At 37.0% G+C, this 12,316-nt stretch overlaps 1 protein-coding gene across 1 annotated transcript in view; it reads right to left on the bottom strand.

Moving 5' to 3' along the window:
- Positions 1 to 12,316, bottom strand: part of LOC129761275 (uncharacterized) — a 543,642-nt gene that overhangs the window by 522,755 nt on the left and 8,571 nt on the right. The window lies entirely within an intron of this gene.

Below are 12,316 nucleotides of genomic sequence, written 5' to 3'. Positions count from 1 at the left end.
CTTTGTCTAGTATATTGAACGAAAATAGCATGAATGAATTTCGAGAAGCCTACATTCAGGCACTTTCATTACTGTCAATAATTTCAGGTGATTATCACGAACGTTAAGTTGATCTTCATCGCTTGCAGTGTGTTTTTGTTGAAAAGGTGTTTGATTTCCATATTTAGGAAAAAAGAAAGTATCAGGAATCCGGAAAAGGCAACATTAGTTTTCGTTGAGTGTTGATCGTTGTGCGGTATTGAACGGTTGAGCAAAGTTTAGCGTTGAACGGCGTTGAGCATTCCGTTCCCGTTTCCGCTCTAACAAGATCTTAGTTTCTAACACTTTCTTTGTCTAACTTCACTTCACTAACTCCATTTTCGGTTTTTCAGGGCCTTTCACAATGAACCGTAAGCAAGCATTTTCTTTTCAAAATGGTATCGGAATACTATACTCGACATCTGCTGTTAAAGCCCTTCATCCAATTCCCATATCGTAGGGATTTTATATTAATGCTGATCATTTAGAGCCAGTATCATTAGGCCGGAGTTTAAAACAAGATTATGGTCGTTTTTCGCTCTGCTGTTATTTTCACGTATTGCCCATATAATTGGACGTTATGCCATTTCTGGTCAATCGGGAGTAGATTCTTAAAACATAGTCAGAATTATACTGTACATTCCACTGCCGAAGTCGCCAAAAACAAGAATTTTGTGTGATGAATGGTCATTCTTCCCCATTAATCGATTTTACTCTCAACTGGTGACGTTGAATTTTATGCTTTGATTTTCACCAATACGCAATGATCTTCAATTTCGACGTTTCGAATATCATTACGAAAATGAAAAGGCGATTGAAAAATGAACTTCATGGCAAGCTGATGTTGATGTTCATTCCACTGGTGTTCATTGATACTGTTGTTTCATATTTATCGACTCTCTCTTGAGCAGCAGGTTATCATGAATGTCGTGAACATGAATATTTTCGGCACTGATCCTGGGTCACGCTCCTGGGTATTTTTTCCAGTTCACGATTTTATGAAACGTTGAAAACGTTGAAATAACGTTAACGTGACTATTTTATTTTTTTAAACTATTTTCACTATGAATGAATTCTGAAGACTTGCATCAATGAAGTTCTACATCGGCATCGGTGAGTTTGAATATTTATATACGAATCAAATGCAGCGTTCGTTCCACGGGCAATGAGAGCGGAAAGAGGAAATATTGAGATTTAAGCTCCGCCATTTCTTGATAGATCGCAGAGATATTTGCATCAATCTATATAAACAAAAATGTAAGGCAAAATCTGTTGGTAAGCGGAAAACCCGAAAAAGGAAAACCCGGAGAAGGAATGCTCCGATATTAGCCTCCTGTATTTTGTTGTATTCGTCTCTTCCCGTAGATCAATATAGTGGAGAGAAAAAACGGAAAATCCTGAAGGAAGGTCGGAAAATTCGGAAAACTGAATTCCCACATATTCGAAAATTACATCATAATAAGCGTTGTTAGTCCATTCGATATTTGCGCTATCGAAATTGATCTTTGTTTGTAAGTGGAAATGGATTTTCAGGCGAAATAAATTATATCAATAAATAGAAATGGAAGGCCAAATGTGTTGGTAAGCGCCAAACCCGAGGAAGGAATGGTTCAATTTGAGCCATCCATATTTCGTTGCGTTCTTCTCTTCCTGTAGATCAATATAGCGGAGAGAAAATTCGGAAAATTTAATTCCCATATGTTCTACAATCAGCTAAGCGTTGTTAGTCCATTTGATGATGGCGCTAACGAAATTGATTTTTGTTCGAAAGTGGAAAAGGATTTTCAGACGGAATAACGCATTCCTATATCTTCTATCTATATAAACAAAAATGGAAGGCCAAACGTGTTGGTGTGCCCTAAACCTGAGGAAGAAATGGTCCGGTTTGAGCTGTCTTTATTTTGTAATATTCCCTGTATCAAACATGTATTCCATGCAACGGAGAAATATGTTATTTCCAAATGCTTGAAGAATCTTGAACGAGAATTGTGTCTGAAAAAAAAAGAAAATTGTAAAGGGTCAAAGGGTAAACAATCAATGTCACGATGCATAGAATAAATTACGTTACTCCGCGACATCAATTCGAAAAGATTGCTGCTTTGCCAATCGCTCGCACTGCTCAGTTCAAGCATTTTGTACAATGAATTATGCGCTGGTTGAATAGGATGAGGGTTTTTTTATAAATTATACGTTGGACCTCTATACTTCAAAAATTTTCAGTTCATTCGCCTCTAACATCGAAAACTAAAATTGAATTCTTAACTATTGTATTGAGAAATATATTATGAAAAGCTATTTTCGGGCTTTTCTTCTTTTGACGTAGAACTACGTCTTTCATTAAGGGTGTCAAATCAGAAAACAGGTCACGTTTTTATGAAATAAAGTTAACGTTAATAACTATTTTTGCCGCGAACGGATTTCGGCGATGTACATACTAAACGAATCGGAAATTCCGTAAGATTTGTTTTATATGCCATACAAAAGAATCCCCTGGTTAGTAAATGGTTAAAATACATGAAAACTTTAAGCGTTTCTATTTTCCCCTGCATTTGTTCTGTCCATTTATGTGCTTTCCCGAACAGAGCTGTCAATAACGAGCAACTTATCGAGAAGAAGAATGAAGGGGAATTTTTGCCTAGAGTATAAACAGTGGATCTCGCTGAGGCAAACTTTCATTCGGCATCGGACTGTTGAGTAATCCAGTTCACTTTGCTTTCGCTGCGCTTCGATCTAAGATTGGACCCCACCAGTGGTAATCCAACTTGGAAATCGTCGTTTGATTTTTCTGTTCGTTTTTCGCGTTATTCGTATCGTGTGTTCTTCTTTCCGCGTCATAAATTGGACGCCTCGAGTAGTGTGCGATGAGCAAGAAGAAGAGGAAGACAGGCTCGAGTCCTGCAAAAAACGAACGCATTGCCAGGGGCAATAAAATTTCGAGGTAAGCGTCATCTAATGATGCACGCGGTGTTGGTGCAGTGAAAAGCGCTCGCACTGAACCGAGCCTTCGCAAATGTGACACCGCACCGAACAACAGCGAAGTAGGCGATTTCGGCGCGTCGGTCGAAAATGTAAACGCCCAGGCAGCAACCAAAATCAAGCTCCTCCCGCTGGTGGTGAAGGCGGACGCTCTTGACAAACTCATCAGCGAATTCGCATCGATGGGTGTTACAGCAGAGTACAAGCTGTGTGGCATAATTCAGTCTTTTTCCAAGCAGTTAACATTGTTTATTTTCCGTCTTCATAAGGGCTTCGTTGATGCCTTTGAGAATGCATCAATGTATTAAACTGACGTTATGGCGAAGCAGACGTTAAGGTTGTGCACCAAAAAATTATTTGGGAATACCAAGCATCTTGAATGTCTCACTGGAATGTTATAAGTTATTTGGGTTCGCGTGCCAGTCGCAAAACTGCCTTCAACTAGGATTGCATTTGCGCTAATATTGATCATAATGAAGCATTGCTACTGTTTTCGAGGTTGTTATTAACAAAAAGAGTTTATTTCTCTTGTTTAGTCATCAAGAAAGTAAATGTTCTGTTATTTTGTATGTGATTAGGTTTTTCTTGCCAGTAGCAAAACTTCCTCCACTAAGGGTGACAGCTGCGCTTCTCTCGAGCATGAGAAAGTAATGCAACTTTTTTCGAGGCCAGTAATATTAACAGAAGCGTTTCTTTTGAGAATAGCGCAAAATGATGAGAAATGTTTATATTGCTAGTAGTTTCAAGCCACCAATGTATGGCTCTATATGCATGCTATGGTGAACGCTTGTTTGGCGCTTGGTTTACGCTTAGTTTGTACGAACGATATCTAGAGGTGCGATTCCTTTGAGGCAATACTAAATAACATGTAGCATGATATTTGATACTTGCAAGTGTTGTCATTGTTGTTGTTTACATGCGGTGCCAAAGATATATTGATGTAGTTATGAGATATGGAATAATGGTGCTGGTGCAACATGTATATAATCGACTGTAGCCGAGTCTATGTCAATTTCGAAAAAAGCCACCGGAATAGCCTTCGAGGTAAATTTTCAATGCATTGACATGAAATAAATTGCGACATACGATTGTTTTGCGAGGGCAAGAATGAATCATCAATCAATTATCGTCAACTGATTCTACAATGAAAAAATCATTTCAGAGATTATTCTACTAAGCAGTTGTTTCTAAAATTTCACAGCATTATATATCCGAAGGTATAAACAAGCGACTTATATAAAATAACAGCGTAGTTTTACGTCAACAATGCGGTCGTATCTTGGACACAACCTTCTATAATTTTTTTGTTTATGGAAATTTTAATTCTTTCGATTGATTCGATTCATAGTAAGATTAAATTTTATCAAAGAAGCAAAAATAAAGCAAAAATTTTTAACAAAAAATTATAACTCGAATTCCAAATAACTGATTAAAATACGACGTTGTAGCAAATATTTTAAGTTGATTTTACAAAGCCACTCAAACCCTTCGGTTCTTTTCAGGACCACCAACAATTTCGAAACAGTTGAATTTTATGTCAATAACAATTCCATACTTATACTCATCCACCCACACACTAAGAAGAAAAACTCAGCAATCTTTCAAAATATTCATTCATTTATTCATTGAGAATTGATTCAGATGCAATTTCAAACAATGATTGCTGAGCCAGCGGTAGTCCTACGTCAACCTTGCGGTTATACCACAGATATAGCCCACTTCTAGTTTATTGACGTGGGACGACGTCTAGCCTAAATATATGGGGGGGGGTGCTTAAAATGAAAACTTAAACACAGAACATGCAGGAAAAAATGAAAGATTTCGAATGCTTATAACACGAACATTTCTTAATAGATCGGAAAGATGTTTGCATCAATTGATAGGAAATATTTCTACGCCATCTATCACAATTAATAAAATGTTATTTTTCCTGAGATAAACAATTCTCGCGTAATTTTTGAAAAGGTCCTATGTAACGAATGTAAACAAATCGAGTTAATGGATGCACACTAGGGTGCCAATGAAAAAAAAATGTATAAAATATTTATTCCATGTACCGGAGAAACATGATATTTGCAAGTAGTTGAAAAATCTTGAACAAGAATTGTGTCTGAAAATAATCTGATATTATAATGATGAGTTTTGTTACAAATACTAGGCATTTTATAGTAAAAGGTAAATTCAACGGGGTCGAATAGAAGATCAATCAATGAAGTTCTGCGATTGGACCCATGAACTTGCTCATAGTGAGAAAACGTGAATGTTCAAAGGTATTGATAACAAAAAACAAATTATGGGCGGGACGAAGTTTGCCGGATCAGCTAGTGATATAATAAACACATGTTTCGGAAGATGAAATGTTTACGCGTTATATCCTTTTTACTTTTTGTCCAAAAACTTGTTTCAATAGCCTTAAAATTTATTTAAAAAAAGGCTATTGAAATCATACCAATCGGTATACAAGCGAGTGCCGCTCGGAAATCCATTCAGTTATAATTGTACAGCATTGGTAGCAGGTTATTGCTGCTGTGGCTAGCTCCAGTTGCGAAATGCATTCAGCATGTTTCGAACTGTTAGAAAGCGCAGGAGGACAGAAGAAAACGGCATTGTTACGATCAGCATCGAAAATTGTTTCTGCTTGGAGCAACCGTCACACACACATACACGCGCGTTTTGTTGGTATTCAGCATCGAGAAGAATCTGGAAAGATGTTGTCGTTGCTGAAAAATAATCTACCAGTTCCCCTTGGAATTGAACATTACATTCAAGCGAAAGAGTTTATTTTTATGTTTTCTATCCATATAATACTTTGACCAAATACATTTGGTTTAGTGATTTTTCAATTAAAAAGTGCAATTAGCGGGAAGGCTTCTGAACTTTATTCTTTCCCATCAGTAGAATATTTTCGTATCCAATATCAAATGCGCGCAACGGAAAATGTTTCGCATCGCAAAAATCATATAATTTTCAATCGATTATTGCTCAGTTGCTGAAAGTTTCAAACTCAGAGAGTACATTCGCCTCTAGTTTGCCTTTCAAATTGCCATCGTACTGGACAACGTCGTTGCTGGACGACGAGAGATCGACTGATTCATTACCTGATCTGGCCAGAAACGTATTCAGTATGTTTCGAACTGTGAGGGAGCGTAGAAGAGGCGATCCATCAGGCGGAGAAGAGAAGGCGACCGAGAGAGTATCAGCATCGAAAAACGATTCCGCTTGAGGCATCGGGGCAGTCGCCACACATACACGCGCGCAATTCTTTTCGTTTGGTGGTTATTGAGCATCGAGAAGAATCCGGAAAGATGTATCGTTGCTGAAAAAAAAAATCTGCCAGCTCCCCTTGGAATTGAGAATTACATTCAAGCGAAAGAGTTCATTTTAATGTTTTCTATTCATATAATACTGCGATCGAATGCATGTCGTTTTGTGATTTTTCAATCAAGTACAGTTAGCAGGAAACCTTCTGAAGATTATTCTTCCCCATCAGTAGAATGTTTTCGTATCCAATATTGGATACATAAAACCTTGTGCCTCCAACGTAACGAAATTAACGATAGTCCTACGTCAACCTTGCGGTTATACCACAGATATAACCCACTTTCTGTTTTTTTTATTGTTCTTCTGTATTATACAGGCAAAATTGCCGTCGTGTTCGGTACACAATTTGAAAAAAAAACTTTTTTTGTGCGGTAGATAGGGACCGCATAAATAAAGTTTCTTCCATGAAAATAACTCGAATCCACGCCGTTCACCGTTCGATTTCCTTTTGTTTCCCTTCTTTGGGATGGGACAGTTTGCCTTTTCGGTTGCGCGTGGTTGTGTTGTGTTTTTAGTTGCATGTCGAAACTTGTTTCTGTTAGTAATCATGTCATACGCAACATAGAGCATTTAATGGAAGGATGGGAATGATTTGAGAAGTGGATAATTTAGACGCAAATATGCTTTTTTTCGCACTGAAATGCATATAAACCATTGAAAAAAGTAGAAGGGTCTGAGTCTAGGGGCACGAAGGAAAGTTTGACGTAGGACTGTGATTGTTCAGAACAGTTGTTTTTTCGAATGAAATTCTTTTCATTGCTCAGAAATCTGAAAACTCTTTTGAAACTCCAAATAGTAGTCCAGAAAAGTTTGTTATATGTGCTCATAACCGTCAACGAACAAAAAAAGAAAATAAGCTTCTGGCAGGAAGTTCAACTGTCTAACTGACCACCCGTTATGTGTCACACTGACATTCATTAATCATTCATCTACCAGATGAAGTATATGTGGATCGGTAAATAAAAACGTCATTGATTACATCGAATATCCGGCTTAACGCATCGGGAGCAGTAGCTGTATGAGTGACACTTTCCTCGTTGCTTCAATGAAATCTTGCATGAAATTTGAGTGTGCATGAAATCTTGCATCTGATTACTTCGACATAGAACGAATTACTGCACACAATTTTGTGTTTCATACAACATCATGGGAACGAAATTGAGAGAAAGAATGCATAATACATGATTTACCTTCGCATCCGCTCGCAAAACATACCTCTTTTGTTTGTTAAATTGCTCACTTGTTTCATTATTTCTACTGTTGATGTCTCAGGCGGAAAAAATGCTGGATAAATTTTCCGTCTAATGGTATATATTATAACATATATCATGAGAACTATTCTGCGTAATATGCATTTGAAAACTCTTAATAAACGTTACAGTTTCCGTAGAGTGATCCTCCTATATAGCAATGAAAGACGTAATCTTACGTTAAAAATTGTGAGGGGGTTGTATCTAGGACACAACCGCATATTTTCGACGTAGTACTACGCAATTATATTATGCAATCCACTTGTTTACTACTTCGAATATTATTTTAGAATGCATTGAAATTTTTGTAATTGTTCTTCGTTACAAATAAATTTGATGAACGTCCTTTTACGTTCGATATGATGCCTAGGACTACCAAAATATGTGAATGGAAGAATTGTCAAAAGAACATTTCCCTCTGAAATTATTGCACATCTCATGTTTACGTAGTTCTCGAACCGCGAAAGTTCATTCACCTCTAGTATCTGAAATGACGATTTTCCCTGGCTTCTCAGTTTAAAAGTACGTTTTAGGGAAATATATTCTGGTCTGCACAACGACAAACGAGTACAAAAGTACTCAACACCAAAAAATACCTCCGACTTACATGTTTTGAAAAAAGCGGATTCCCCCAGGCACATTGATTTTCAAGTCCGTGTTAGGGAAACACAGCTCGGTGGGAACAAAAATACCCCCAACTTGCATGTATATTTGCAGAGCGGATTTCCACAGGTTTATCGATTTATACGTCTGTGTTGGGAAAACCGTAAATCGGGCCAATCAAAACTTGGCAGTTAGGGCGTTTAAATAACGCTTAACATTTTACAGTCATTCAATTGTTCATCTCATGAAAAATAATATTTTATTAGTTGTGATAGACGCGTAGAAATATTTCCTATCAATTGATGCAAACATCTTTCCGATCTGTTAAGAAATGTTCGAGTAATAAGCATTCGAAATACGGGTAGAGTTAGCAAACAAATTTGCAGAACAAATGTATGGAAAAAAAGAAGTTCTTCCAGTTTACATGAATTTAAACCGTTTAGAGATTAGCGAATTGTAATGTATAGCATATCAAACAAATCTTAGAGAATTTTCGATTCGATTGGTATGCAAATCATGAGAATTCGTTCACAGTGAAAATAGTTTTTAACGTTAACTTTATTTCATAGAAACGTGACCTGAAAGACGTAGTTCTACGTCAAAAATCGCACAAAAAATCACAAAAAACTGGTTTTCCTGTAGTAACTTTCATCACTCTTGGCTGATTCGTCACGTTTGTATTCCATTCTGTCCATTAACCTGAAGAGCTGTTCCAAATGATCATCTAGCTTTTATGAGCTGAACGGCTCTGAGCCGCTCACCATGTTGAGCTGACTTGTCCATCTCTAGTTTTAAAAGTCGGACATCACTAGGTATACAGATTAGTTTAACAACCCGGGTGCTACACTGGAGAAATAGTTTAGTAAAAGCAGCTACCAAATCTTTAGTAGCCAAAACATTGGTAAAATATACAAATGTTTTGTAAATATTACCAAAATTGCGTAAAAGCGATGTCAGACGCAATGAACGTTCCTACCAGAGATTCGTAGATTTTACTTCATACCATTAGTAACTTTGTTTTTCTTGTCATACCTAACATCTGTGATGTGCGCACTTTGCAAATCGCCATTTCTATTTTGGAGATGAAGCGATTCGGAGGTAAGCATTTTGACGTAGGACTACGTCTTTCATTTCTATACCGGGGTGTAAAATCAAAGTTTCGAAAACGAAAGCGTTACGCCGGAGACCGAGATTTTGAGCGTTAATAGCTCCTAAACAACTGAACGAAATGGTATGATAAACACTTCATTCGAAAGATAAAATGTCTACGCGTTCTATACTTGTTACTTTTTGATCCAAAAACTTGTTTCAATAGTCTTAAAATTGCTTTCAAAACAGGCTATTGAAATCACCAATCGGTATATAAGCGAGCGGCGCTCGGAAATCCACTCAGTTCTAATTGAACAGCGATTGGAGCATGTTGTCGCTGTTGCGGTGAAGCTCTTTATTTATCATGAAAGCGCGGATGAACGGTGTCACCAAGAGCCTGTTTGTGCACCCTAGGCCAGAAGGGAATCTATCAGGAGGAGAGTGATGCAACAAATGGTTCCCTGGGAAGACATCGCTACACACACATACACGCGCGGCTATTAACAGGTGGTTATCGAGTTGGCATTAACCACTGGTGGGCTTCCAGTATCGAGGAAAATGTGGAAATAACTAATCGTTATTGAAAATAATCTGCCAGTTCCTCTGGGAATTTAAAAATACATTCATGTGAAAGAGTTTATTTGAATGTTTTCTATCCATGTAACACTGTGACCAAATACATTTGGTTTTGTGGTTTTTCAATCAATCGCAATTAACAGGATAGCTTCTGAAGATTATTCTTCCCCATCAGTAGGATATTTCCGTATCCAATATTGTATGCGCCCGCAATCGATTATTGCTCAGTCGCCGAAAGTTCCGAGCTCAGAGAGTTCATTCCCCTCTAGTGTGCCTTCCAAATTGCCATCGTAAACCACACCTTCTCTCGATTCAATCACACACAAAAAGCATACTTAAGCGATATTCTGGTGGTGAGACACATTCATTTTTCGTGAGGACATCGACAAGACAACATCGTTGCCTAACGTGCTGGAGGAGGTGGACGGCGAAGGATCGACACATACACGCGCAGAACTCTTTCCGTTAGGATGCCATTCAGCATCGAGAAAGTTCCGGAAAGATCTAATCATTGCTGGAAAATAATCTGCCAGTTCCTTTGGGAATTTTCAAAATATATTCATGTGAAAGAGTTTAATTGAATGTTTTCTATCCATGTAACACTGTGACCAAATATGTTTCAATCAAGTGCTATTAACAGGTGGTTATCGAGTTGGTATTAACCACTGGTGGGCTTCCAGTATCGAGGAAAATGTGGAAATAACTAATCGTTACTGAAAATAATTTGTCAGTTCCTCTGGGAATTTTCAAAATATATTCATGTGAAAGAGTTTAATTGAATGTTTTCTATCCATGTAACACTGTGACCAAATATGTTTCAATCAAGTGCTATTAACAGGTGGTTATCGAGTTGGTATTAACCACTGGTGGGCTTCCAGTATCGAGGAAAATGTGGAAATAACTAATCGTTACTGAAAATAATCTGCCAGTTCCTCTGGGAATTTTCAAAATATATTCATGTGAAAGAGTTTAATTGAATGTTTTCTATCCATAAAATATCCATATAATACATTTGGGTTTGTGATTTGTCAATCAAGTACAGTTAGCAGGTTAGCTTCTGAAGATTATTCTTCAGAACAAGGTTTTTCGTATCCTATATTGGATGCATAATACCTTGCGCCTCCAACGTAACGCTCTCGTTTTCGAAGTCTCCCAAATATTCATTTATTCATTCATTCAGAATGGATTTAGATTCAACTTCAAACAAATGATCTCTAAATCAACGATAGTCCTACGTCACCCTTGCGGTTATACCATAGATATAATCCACTTCCTGTTTTTTGATGTTACGTTTCATTACATATATACATATTTAATATTATTAACATATGTATTTCTTTTCTTCATAGAGACACGAGAGAACAAAATGCGGATGAAACGTGCTGGTGCTACCGACACTCCCTACATAATGCTAACTAGAGCGATGCAACGGGAAGATGAACGGGAACTTTCCTCGTGTACGCTGCTCATAGAATAAGTTATATATTATTATTATAATGTATTCTAAGTATGTGGAGTTAAATGTAATCAAATAGAATTTTTCAAATTAAAAATAATTTTAAAAAACATTTTTATTATCCCTGATGATTATCTCTCACAAATGAGAAGCAAAATTTTCACTGATATTGCACCAATGTTGGACCAACAAATCGTAGTTTGTTTGACGTTTGTGCCTACCATTTTTCTTTCGTAATATGTACCAATGATTAGTAGGGTAGAAAATGACTAGAGAATTGGTAACATGTACCTAAAAATTCGTCGTATTAACTAACTATTCCTCTCAGTGTATAAACGATGATATGTTCGTATCCCAAGGTTCAATTTGGAAGTCACTCACGTGACCCCATTAGCAGTCAACTGTTTGTTAAATCGAACAAAAACTATCAAAAATTCTCACATTGCAGCTTCAGTGTTTAGTTGCAATACCTGCAATGGTGCGTTAACATTAGGAATAAATTTATACAAAAAGGAAACTATTTCCAAATAACCACGGCAGTGCAACTTCATACAAATCACTCGTCGAAAAGTGTCTCCTTTTTCACCGCTTGTTTACATCGCCGAATATATTTTTTTTCTACTATGTTTCGTAGGAGAGTGTATGCATACTGACAGATTTCTACTACGAGGTGTTTAATGAAGGATGAAAGGTGGGAATGTTTATGTTTATATATGATTTATCGTACGATTTAATTGAATACATAAAAGTTGTCAACAAAACTGGAGTTAAGCACATTTTTAAATTTGAACAAATATTGATAAGAGATTCCCTGCATTTCTTAATGTTTATTGCGTGATTTGGTAACTGTAGAAGTTGTTTGGAACGAAGGTTTAGTGTAATGATTTTATTTTGAGGATTATATTCACAAACATACAAGTATGATTAATATAAATTGCATGTATATGATGCGCCTGCAAACGTGGCGGCGATATACATACATCCTAGAAAATAATAAACCGTATAATTACCGTTTATATTACATCAT

Source organism: Toxorhynchites rutilus, chromosome 1 (assembly GCF_029784135.1).
Source record: "Toxorhynchites rutilus septentrionalis strain SRP chromosome 1, ASM2978413v1, whole genome shotgun sequence".
Classification (NCBI taxonomy): domain Eukaryota; kingdom Metazoa; phylum Arthropoda; class Insecta; order Diptera; family Culicidae; genus Toxorhynchites; species Toxorhynchites rutilus.
Note: the sequence above shows the minus strand (reverse complement) of the source record. Positions and strands in the feature narration are given on the sequence as shown.